Source organism: Silurus aristotelis, assembly GCF_946808225.1.
Source record: "Silurus aristotelis genome assembly, chromosome: 5".
Lineage (NCBI taxonomy): Eukaryota > Metazoa > Chordata > Actinopteri > Siluriformes > Siluridae > Silurus > Silurus aristotelis.
In genome coordinates, this window is record NC_139578.1 from 9,271,403 (window position 1) to 9,282,484 (window position 11,082).

Genomic DNA, 11,082 nt, shown 5'->3' on the forward strand with positions numbered 1-11,082 from the left:
ACCTTTTTTTTTCCCAGCAAGACAATGCGCCTGAGTGCAAAGTGAGCTATATGAAGACCTTGTTTGTGAAGGGTGGGATAAAAGTGTTCTGCTCAAAGAACCAAAGAACCCCACTGAGCACCATTCAAATGAACAATCATGCAGAATGCACACCAGACCTTCTCATCTACCATCTTTGCCTGAGCTCACTAATGCTTTTGTAGCTGAATGATCACGAATCCCCATAGCCCCATGCCAAAATGTAGTGGAAAGCCTTTCCAGAATAGTGAAGGTTATAGTAACTGTTAAAATGGGACTAAATCTGGAACAGGATGCTCATCAAGCACATACAGGTGTCCACATTTTTTTGCCTATACAGTGTATAATACACAGTCCTGTACAATGACATTTTAAGGGGAAATTACTTTCTGCACCTAAAGGACACGCAGCACTCTAAAAGAGCAAGGTGGCCATTACGGACAGAGAAAACAACCGGTTTGAAATAAGCACTACAACTACAACCTGGAAAAACATCTCTGAGGTCTGCAACATCATTTATTCTTATAATCTCATTGTGACACCTGTTGGATTTGTGACTTTTGGTATTACAGCGCTCAATTAGATTAGATCGAATATATTCCGTGTCTATTTCATAAACTGTATGAAAGATGCCAACACGTTGACTCCACCGTTATTATATTGTTACTATAGAAACAATAACCTGCGAATAGGCTTGCAATCAATAGTACTTTCAGAGATGTTATAGAAAATTCAATCGAATCGTCTTCGGATCAGTCGGTTTCGAGAATTCAACAGCACCATTGTAAATAAATTCTGAGCCAATTAGATGTTTAACAATCCATGGATTCGACAGTAACCAGATCAAATTCTACTGTTGTACTTATTATATTCCATAAACTGTATGGAAAAAAAATGCATGAAAAATGCATGTTCTTACACTCTGCCTGCAGTGGAATCGCAAAAGTTAGGTAAAGAATAAAACATGAAATGGAGTGCTGTAATAGAAAACAGGTGGTGTAATACCAATACTATTACAACGTTTTTTCATTTTCCAATAACTACAGGTCCTGAAGTTTTATTCCTCTTTTTACCACAGCAATTTTTTTAAACGGTTGCAATTGTACATTATCAAAGATGCAAGCTTGCTCCAGTTATAGCAGCTGTTGCCTCATCAGCTTTTTTCCCTTTATTTTGATAGTAATTTTATATATTACTATTACTATATATATGTGTGTACATACATACATACATACACACATACACATACACATACACACACACACACACACACACACATACATACATACATACATACATACATACATACATACATACATACATACATACGACCTGTGTCCTGAAGTCTCTCCTGGTTGATACAATAAACTCCTGTTAAATGCTAAACCTGCATCCTGAAATCTTTTACATATTAACAATAGTCTTCTTATTTTGAATTAAAAACAAACAACAACAAAAAAACCTATATATACTCAGGCCAAGATAATGTGTCAACCATACAAGTTATTGTGAATGATTTGTTCCTACAGAAGCTAACATTCAAAGTAACTTTAATCTGTGAATTGCCTTGAAATCAATAGTACTTTCATCTAAACTTCTCCATAATCAGTTCATTTTATAGAATTAGTTCATTACATAAATCTTAATTTAACACTTGTATTTCCTCTATGACATTAATGTTAGATCTGGTGTTGTGAAACACAGTCAGAATGCACAAACACAAGAAGTAGTAAAAAGGAACTCGATCACTATGACAACAATCCGGCATGTGGGTCTCTGATGGTTCTCCAACTGTGGTGCCACAGCTACCTTCAAATAAAGTTACACGCAGGTTTGGATGCACAGTGCGCTACTAAGGAGACATAAAATTGGCCATGAAGGGGAAAAAAAAGCTGTGTACTTCTGAATACTTGTGCAATCTAAGAAATTATTTGAAACGTTCCTGATGGTGGTGATTAATCTCTGACTGTGTGGAGTTTCCTACCTTCATATCTCCTCACTGACATGCCTGAGACACATCATCAAAAATATAAATAAAAGCACGCCATACATTTTTCTACTGACAATCAGAACAACTCTAGAAGTCTTTCTTGTACATATATTCGAGTCAGAAAAGCGCTGTTGATACCCAGTCCCGTACACTGTATTCAAACACGCCGCTCTGAAAATCACCACATCTACAAGGCTGCACATTAGCAACACCATCTGCCCAATTTCTCACCGTGCCTACTTCGACAAGGAGCTGAAAATTATTTGAAAGTACAGATACTTTGTGCAGAGGGCTACGAAACGTGATCAAAGTCCTCGCTGTGCGTCATACTAGCACAAAAGCAAAAGATGGAGCTCTCACTAAAGCCATTAGCACTGATGGCGCAATAATGGAGGGCCAATTTATAGACTCGTGCCGAGCGGAGCTGACCCTATAGCCATTTCTGTGAGAAATGAAGGCTCATCTTAACCTTTTAGATCAGGTAATATACTTGCCGGAGCATTTAGGAAAAACTGTCACCAATTTTATCGCTGCTTAAACATAAGGCCAGATTATGAGCGCCAGACCTTACATGCATTAAGATTATTAATGAGGTAATTATAAAGGAAGACAATTAATTTGATAAAAAAAAAAAAATAAGGAGAAAAGACAAAAACAAAACGGATATTCCCGTTTTGCTCTTCAGCACCTTTCGGATGTCTGATGTTCTTTGTTAAAGCTGCTTCGGTGCTCAATTCAAACAAAATGCCACTGATGTCAGTAATCAGGACCTAAACAGGAACTCCCAGAGGCACTGAAAGGCTCATCGGTGCAACAATGGCTTCGCTGCAGGAAATGCCAGAAGAACCCAATCACTAGCTGATTGTAACACAGTGCAGTATAGACATTTTGGTCACGTGCACTGTCTATAGAAGTGCAGCAAATGATACTTCAAAGGTCTTCGACATCAAGCCGTTTGTAATGTTTTGAGTCAGTGGGTTATTGTTAAGAGCACTGACAGAGCATCGCATCGTATTTGCGGTGATGTTCTGTATCTTAGGTTTGAAATATTACTACTATTACAATTATTACTTGAATTCCTATGCACACCTACCAATCAGTGTTATAAAATATATATCATTTAATGTCTAGATGAATTAAATACTTATTTTAAGAAGAAGGAGGATCATAGAGTGACGTATAAGAGTGGAGGAAGGTGCACACAGGTGAACTATGTTCTATGTAGGAGAGGCAACCTGAAGCAGATTGGAGACTGTAAGGTGTTGGCAGGATGCAGTGCAGCTAGACAGCATCGGATGGTGGTCTGTAGGATGGCTGTAGAAAGAGGTGCTGGATGATTGGGCAACTACTGCAGAAGTGATAAGGGAGACAGCTAGAAAGGTACTTGTTGTGACATCTGGAAAGCGAAAGGAAGACAAAGAGACGTAGTGGTGGAATGAGGAAGTGCAGGAGAGCATAAGGAGAAAGAGGTTGGCAAAATAGAATTGGGATCGACAGAGTGATGAGAGAAGTAGGCAGGAGTACATGGAGATGCGGAAGCAGGTGAAATGGAATGTGGCAAAAGCAAAGGAAAATGCAAATGAGGAGCTGTATGTAAAATTGTACCGATTGGCCAGGCAGAGGGACCGAGCTGGGAATGATGTGCTGGAAGTTAGAGCAATAAAGGATGCAGATGGAAATGTGATTTATAAATGGACATTCGGTGCAACCCAGACGAGGATGGGTTCCCTCTCGTTCATCAGGGAAAACTTACTTATAAAAACATATAAATTTTTTATCACCACATTATCTGTGTAAAGCTGCTTTGAGACAATGTTCATTGTTAAAAGCGCTATACAAATGAAAATTAATTGAATTAAATTGATGCTAGTCATCAATTTAATTCAATTGAGGAGAGGAGTGTTGTTGAGATGGTGGAGGGAGTATTTTGAGCAGCTGATGAACAAGGAAAATGAGAGAGAAGGTTGGATGGTGTGGAGATGGTGAAGCAGGAAGTGGATAGGATTAGTAGGAAGGAAGTGAGAGCAGTAATTAAGAGGATGAAGAGTGGAAAGTCGGTAGGACCAGATGAGCTACTGGTAGAAGCATGGAGATGTTTAGGAGAGATGCAGTGGAGTTTTTAACAAGATTGTTCAATAAGATTCTGGAAGGTGAGAGGATGCCTGAGGAATGGAGAAGGAGTGTGCTGGTACCAATCTTTAAGAATAAGGGAGATGTGCAGACCTGCAGTAACTACAGGGGAATAAAGTTGATCAGTTACACCATGAAGTTATGGGAAAGAGTAGTGGAAGCCAGGCTGAGAGAAGAGGTGAACATCTGTGAGCAACTGTATGGTTTCATGGTGAGGAAGAGCATCACATACACATTATTTGCTTTAAGAATGTTGATGGAGAAGTATAGAAAAGGTCAGAAGGAGTTGCATTATGTGTTTGTGGATTTAGAGAAAGCATATGACAGGGTGCCGTCAAACAGAGGAGTTGCGGTATTGTATGAGGAAGTGTGATGTAGCAAAGAAGTATGTGAGGGTGGTGCAGGACATGTATGATGACAGTGTGACAGCAGTGAAGTGTACAGTAGAAACGAAAGACTGGTTCAAGGTGAAGGTTGGACTGCATCAAGGATCGGCTCTAAGCCCTTCCCTGTTTGCAGGGGTAATGGACAGGTTAATGGATGAGGGCAGAGAGGAGATTTTCTGTGGACTATGATGTTTATGGATGATAGTGTGATTTGTGTTGAGAGTAGGGAGGGCAGTGAGGGTAGTAAATAAGAGGGAGGGCAGTGGAGTGGTGCGGTTGCAGAGTGGAGGAGTTCAGGTACCTGGGGTCAACAGTGCAAAGTAATTTAGAGTGTGTTAGAGAAGTGAAAAAAATAGTGCAGGCAGGGTGGAGTGGGTGGAGAAGAGTGGCAGGAGTGATAAATAATAGTAGGGTAAGAGTGAAAGAGAAAGTTTATAGGACTGTGGTGAGACCTGCGATGTTGTATGGTTTTGAGTGGCATTGAGTAAAAGACAGGAGGTGGAGCTGGAGGTAGCAGAGCTGGAGATGCATGACGTTTTCCCCTTCACTTAAATTAGGAGACCCAAACATGTTCCAGCATGACGATGCCCCTGTGCACAAAGCAAACTCCATGAAGATATGTTTACATGGGTTGAAGTGAAGGATCTTGATAATCCTGCTATAAAGCTTGTATCTATTCAGCGCCTTTGGAATTAATTGGATTGCTGACTGCACCCCAGGCCGGCCTGCTACATTGGTACCTGACTTTACTAACACCTTTGTGGATAAAAGATCATAAACATTTACAACCCAACTACAAAATCTAGTGGAACATCTTTCCAGAAGAGTGGACGTTATTTAAACATGAAATGGGGACGAAATGTGAAATTAAGATATATTCAAAAAGTACATATAAACTTGTGTCTGTATATGTAGAAATCTGGAAAATCATACACACAGATACACCGAGATGTTTTAATGTACTGCTGAGAGCAAGTTCATGTTTTGTGATCCACTGTGACACTTCAACATACGTAGGCAGTGTGACACGAAGACCGGCCACAGAACTGTAGAGTCACTCTTGTTTAATTTGTAACCAAGGAAACAGGCAATCTGGTGACCTGTGTCAACAAGAGCAAAGAGAATCAGTTACTAAGACGAAATGATAATGTTCCACATGACTTGCTTAGGACCTGCACAGAGGACCGAACAAGGGATTAACGTTATCAAACACAAAGTGCAAACTTGTTTGCTGTTTGTTTCGAATTAAGAGCAGCACATTCCTTATTTGAACCTGGGCAAGAATCAAAATAGACAACCTAATCTTTATTGTAGGACTATAAGTTTATTCTACACTGATGAGGACCATAGATACTGACCACTGTAGATCAGGAACACCCCACAGGAGATACTCTGACCCAGTCGTCTAGAAATCACAATTTGGGACTTGTCAAATCTACTCCAATCCTTACGCTCGCCCATTTTTCCTGCTTCTAACACATCAAATTTGAGGGGAAAAAGTTTACATGCTGCCTCATATATCCACCCACTAACATGTGCCATGATGAAGAGATAATCAGTGTTATTCTTCTACATCTACATAGTTTTATAACCACAAATGACTGTAGAAAGAACATTTCTCAATCTAACATTCCAGTGCTCATGTTAGTTCTCACTCTCCAGTGTTCTGTATTGTTTAAAGACTATAATCACTCTTGATATCACCCAAATGAGGATGGGTTCCCCTTTTGAGTCTGGTTCCTCTCAAGGTTTCTTCCTCATAACATCTGAGGGAGTTTTTCCTTGCTACAGTCACCACGGCTGCTCATCAGGGATAAACACACATCGCTCACCTTAACTGTTAAATTCTGTAAAGCTGCTTTGAGACGATGTCTGTTGTGAAAACGCTATTGAAATAAATTTGACTTGACTTGACTTATTTACTCACGGGTCATAATGTTCAGATATAATAAGTGTACACAGTAGAACCTCAGTTTGTGGATAACGTGGCTTATGAGTGTTTTGTAATACAAGCAGAATTTTTTGCTGAAATTTGCATTGGATTGCGAGCAAAAATCCAATATACGAGCATCGAGCAAGGACGTGTTTTCAACTGATGGATCTGTTCGCTTATCCAAGTCAGCTAACCAGGTATTTGCCCTCAGTCTTTGTGTAGCTACCGTATCGTAAGCAACCCAAGTAAAGTTCTCTTTACCATACATACTGTACTGTTGTAAGGATGGACCAAGAACCACCATGCCACAAAACAATAAACTTTCTAATCTGAGGAGATAAAAAGCCATTTGTTCAGATGTCCTCTTACTTATCCTTAAACCTCCCTTCTTTCCCTCTTGGGCATATGGCAAGGTCATGGAAAAGTGACTTAGAAGTTCCCAGTTTACCAAGTTACTATACTTGCATACTGTCATAATTACATTTTCGGAATGTATGAATTTTACCTTTACATGTTTATCATTTGAAAGGTCTTAGTGCATATCAGTGGAACAGACCAAAAATAAAGATCTCAGGTTTGTGGAAAATTCTGTCCTACTGATATGATGGGTTGTCCCGTTGTCTTTATCAGGTGTTAGTTTTTACCCGAGGTTGGTACTTGGTTATTAGGTCACCTGCTGTCCCAAGAAAGGGTTGAAAGGGTTTGCAAACTTTTATTACTTTAAATTTATGAGTTTATGATGGTTTGGGTATTTAAGGAGATTTGGTGAAACACTCAGGAAAGCATATTGTAGTCAGAACTTCCCACACAGTCTTTGTGCGTCTCTATTGCCAGATACAGTGACTAACAATTCTTTTGTAAACTGCATTGCTAAAATATTTGGTTTTATGTGTAACTTTCTTGTATTATTTGTTTTTGATTTGACATTTGTTTATTGATTATTGCCTGGCAAATAAAGTATATACAGAAGGCTCATGAACGGATGGAGCACAACATCTGTGACCTTCTGATTTCTGACTATCACTGACTTATGACAAAGTGACAACTATTCTTTATGCATGAGCAAGCATTGAGCGGCCTACTGAAAGAATATTAGTTTACGGTTATATCCTCTGACTAAGATTCGGACTGGCGAGTTTGTGAAGTGCGAGAAAGATGAACAAGCAGCGTACCTTCACCCACGACAGTGGATTCCGTTGTTGGGCCATCGGGTCGGTCACCTATACTGTATTCTTACGGTGAACCAGTGTGTGGGTAAAGCAGCGTATTTTACATACTGTGTAGTTGTTAATAAGTGGAGTGATTATTAGAATAGTGAAGCAATGTCTCTCATGGAGAACAACCCTTAAATGGAAGGCGCTACGAAGAAGGAGATTTGTGATTAAAAGTGAGAGTAAAGAAAGAGATTCAAGTGACTCAAAAAACGAATGTGAATAATAAAATGTAGGTGTAAATTAATTGAAGCCAGTCTTTCGGGTGAAAGTCTTTCCGACATCATAATGGAAGGAGATTCTCCTTCCAGGCAATAACCCTTTTTCCTCCTCCTCCTCTCCTCCTCATCTACCTCATACCAGCCTCGAATCTTCTCAAAGGTACAGTAAACATCATATTTATTTGTTTTTATTTAAGTATTATTGTGACAGTATACAGTAATACAATAACATCAATTATGTATTATTATATTATATTACTGTACTGTGAATTTATATTATTTGTTATGGGAATACTCATATCGAATTTAATTTGCGAGCACGTTTTCCGGAATAAATTATGCTCGTAAACCGAGGTTCCACTGTACAGTATAAATATATACTCATCAGTATATACTGTATACAGTGAGGAAAATAAGTATTTGAACACCCTGCTATTTTGCAAGTTCTCCCACTTAAAAATCATGGAGGGGTCTGAAATTGTCATCGTAGGTGCATGTCCACTGTGAGAGACATAATCCAAAAAAAAAAAAATCCAGAAATCACAATATATGATTTTTTAACTATTTATTTGTATGATACAGCTGCAAATAAGTATTTGAACACCTGTCTATCAGCTAGAATTCTGAGCCTCAAAGACCTGTTAGTCTGCCTTTAAAATGTCCACCTACACTACATTTATTATCCTAAATTAGATGCACCTGTTTAAGGTCGTTAGCTGCATAAAGACACCTGTCCACCTCATACAATCAGTAAGAATCCAACTACTAACATGGCCAAGACCAAAGAGCTGTCCAAAGACACTAGAGACAAAATTGTACACCTCCACAAGGCTGGAAAGGGCTACGGGGAAATTGCCAAGCAGCTTGGTGAAAAAAGGTCCACTGTTGGAGCAATCATTAGAAAATGGAAGAAGCTAAACATGACTGTCAATCTCCCTCGGACTGGGGCTCCATGCAAGAGCTCACCTCGTGGGGTCTCAGTGATCCTAACGAAAGTGAGAAATCAGCCCAGAACTACACGGGAGGAGCTGGTCAATGACCTGAAAAGAGCTGGGACCACCGTTTCCAAGGTTACTGTTGGTAATACACTAAGACGTCATGGTTTGAAATCATGCATGGCACGAAAGGTTTCCCTGCTTAAACCAGCACATGTACAGGCACGTCTTAAGTTTGCCAATGACCATTTGGATGATCCAGAGGAGTCATGGGAGAAAGTCATGTGGTCAGATGAGACCAAAATAGAACTTTTGGGTCATAATTCCACTAAACGTGTTTGGATGAAGAAGAATGATGAGTACCATCCCAAGAACACCATCCCTACTGTGAAGCATGGGGGTGGTAGCATCATGCTTTGGGGTGTTTTTCTGCACATGGGACAGGGCGACTGCACTGTATTAAGGAGAGGATGATCGGGGCCATGTATTGTGAGATTTTGGGGAACAACCTCCTTCCCTCAGTTAGAGCATTGAAGATGGGTCGAGGCTGGGTCTTCCAACATGACAATGACCCGAAGCACACAGCCAGGATAACCAAGGAGTGGCTCTGTAAGAAGCAAATCAAGGTTCTGGCATGGCCTAGCCAGTCTCCAGACCTAAACCCAATAGAGAATCTTTGGAGGGAGCTCAAACTCAAACCTGACTGATCTAGAGAAGATCTGTGTGGAGGAGTGGGCCAAAATCCCTCCTGCAGTGTGTGTAAACCTGGTGGAAAAACTACAGGAAATGTTTGACCTCTGTAATTGCAAACAAAGGCTACTGTACCAAATATTAACATTGACTTTCTCAGGTGTTCAAATACTTATTTGCAGCTGTATCATACAAATAAATAGTAAAAAAAATCATACATTGTGATTTCTGGATTTTTTTTTTAGATTATGTCTCTCACAGTGGACATGCACCTACGATGATCTCTAAGTGGAAGAACTTGCAAAATAGCAGGGTGTTCAAATACTTATTTTCCACACTGTATATATACATGCATACACACACACACAAAAACACATACGCATGGTGTAGGTTTTCTGCCATTCTGGGGCTGCATTTCTGTAAATGATGGAGTTGGAGATTTGGTCAGGATTAATAGTGGTGAGAAATACAGGTACTTAACCACCATGCAACATCAACAGGAAGGCGTCTGATAGTCCACAAATTTATTCGGACCTTTAGCAAGACAGCAAGCCCAAACATACAGCCAATGTCATTAAGAACTTTCTTCAGGGTAGAGAGGAACAAGGAGTCCTGGAAGCAATAGTTTTGGCCCCCACAGAGCCCTGATCTCAGCATCATCGATCCTGTCTGGTATTACATGAAGAGACAGAAGGATTCAAGCCTACATCCATGGAAAATCTGTGGTTAGTTCACCAAGAAGTTTGAAACAACCTACCTGTTTCCTTCAAAAACTGTGCGCAAGTGTACCTAGAAGAATTTATGCTGTTTTGCAGTCAAAGGGCGGTCACAGCAAAACTATTGATTTGATTTGGATTACTTTTCTGTTCGTTTACTTTTCATATAGTTATTTGTAAAAAAAAAAAAAAAAAAAAAAAAAAAAAATAACAAAACAAATATTTCTATTTTTGAAAGTATAAATTAATTAAAAATAAAAAAAATATTTTTAATTGTAGTCGTTTTTCTTTTTTTATATCCGAGTTGACGATACAGGATGTGGCGAATACATTCGTGTATATAAATATATTAAATATGAATTGTAACCGAAAATGTATTTAAATGGCACAAATTTTATTAACGCGTAATTAACAAATATATATATATATATATTATTTTTTTGTTGTTTTTTTTTTTTGTTGTTTTTTTTTCTTCTTCACTTTCACACACACCATATTGGTCAAAACTTCCATTATCATTACACATGATCTTTCATCTCCGATCCTAAACCTGTCGAGACTGCGTCCAGAAAGCAGTGCATAAAGCCCACAGCATTTTAAGGTCCGCAATCTGACATCAATTAATCCCAGATGTCTGCATCAATCAGTGCTAATAGGGTGGAAGGTTATTTCCAGCAGGACACACAAAAAGGGTTCTCACCTGTTAGCTACCAGCTCTATGACTTGTTTTCCATTTCAGCTAGAGTGTCTGTACACAAATTATATAGGTGCTGCAGCTGCTAGGGTCCCCCACGCACCGCACACACCCAGCATCTGCATTATGGTGCTGATGGCAGCATTTGGAGGTCATTT

The 11,082-nt window shown here is 39.4% G+C and overlaps 1 protein-coding gene across 1 annotated transcript in view; it reads right to left on the reverse strand.

Moving 5' to 3' along the window:
• oprk1 (opioid receptor, kappa 1) overlaps positions 1–11,082 on the reverse strand; it is a 29,883-nt gene extending 18,801 nt beyond the window's left edge. Inside the window, exon 1 of the mRNA XM_083541817.1 lies at positions 10,931–11,082. The gene's annotated coding sequence lies outside the window, so the exon portion shown is untranslated. The remainder of the gene's footprint in view (positions 1–10,930) is intronic.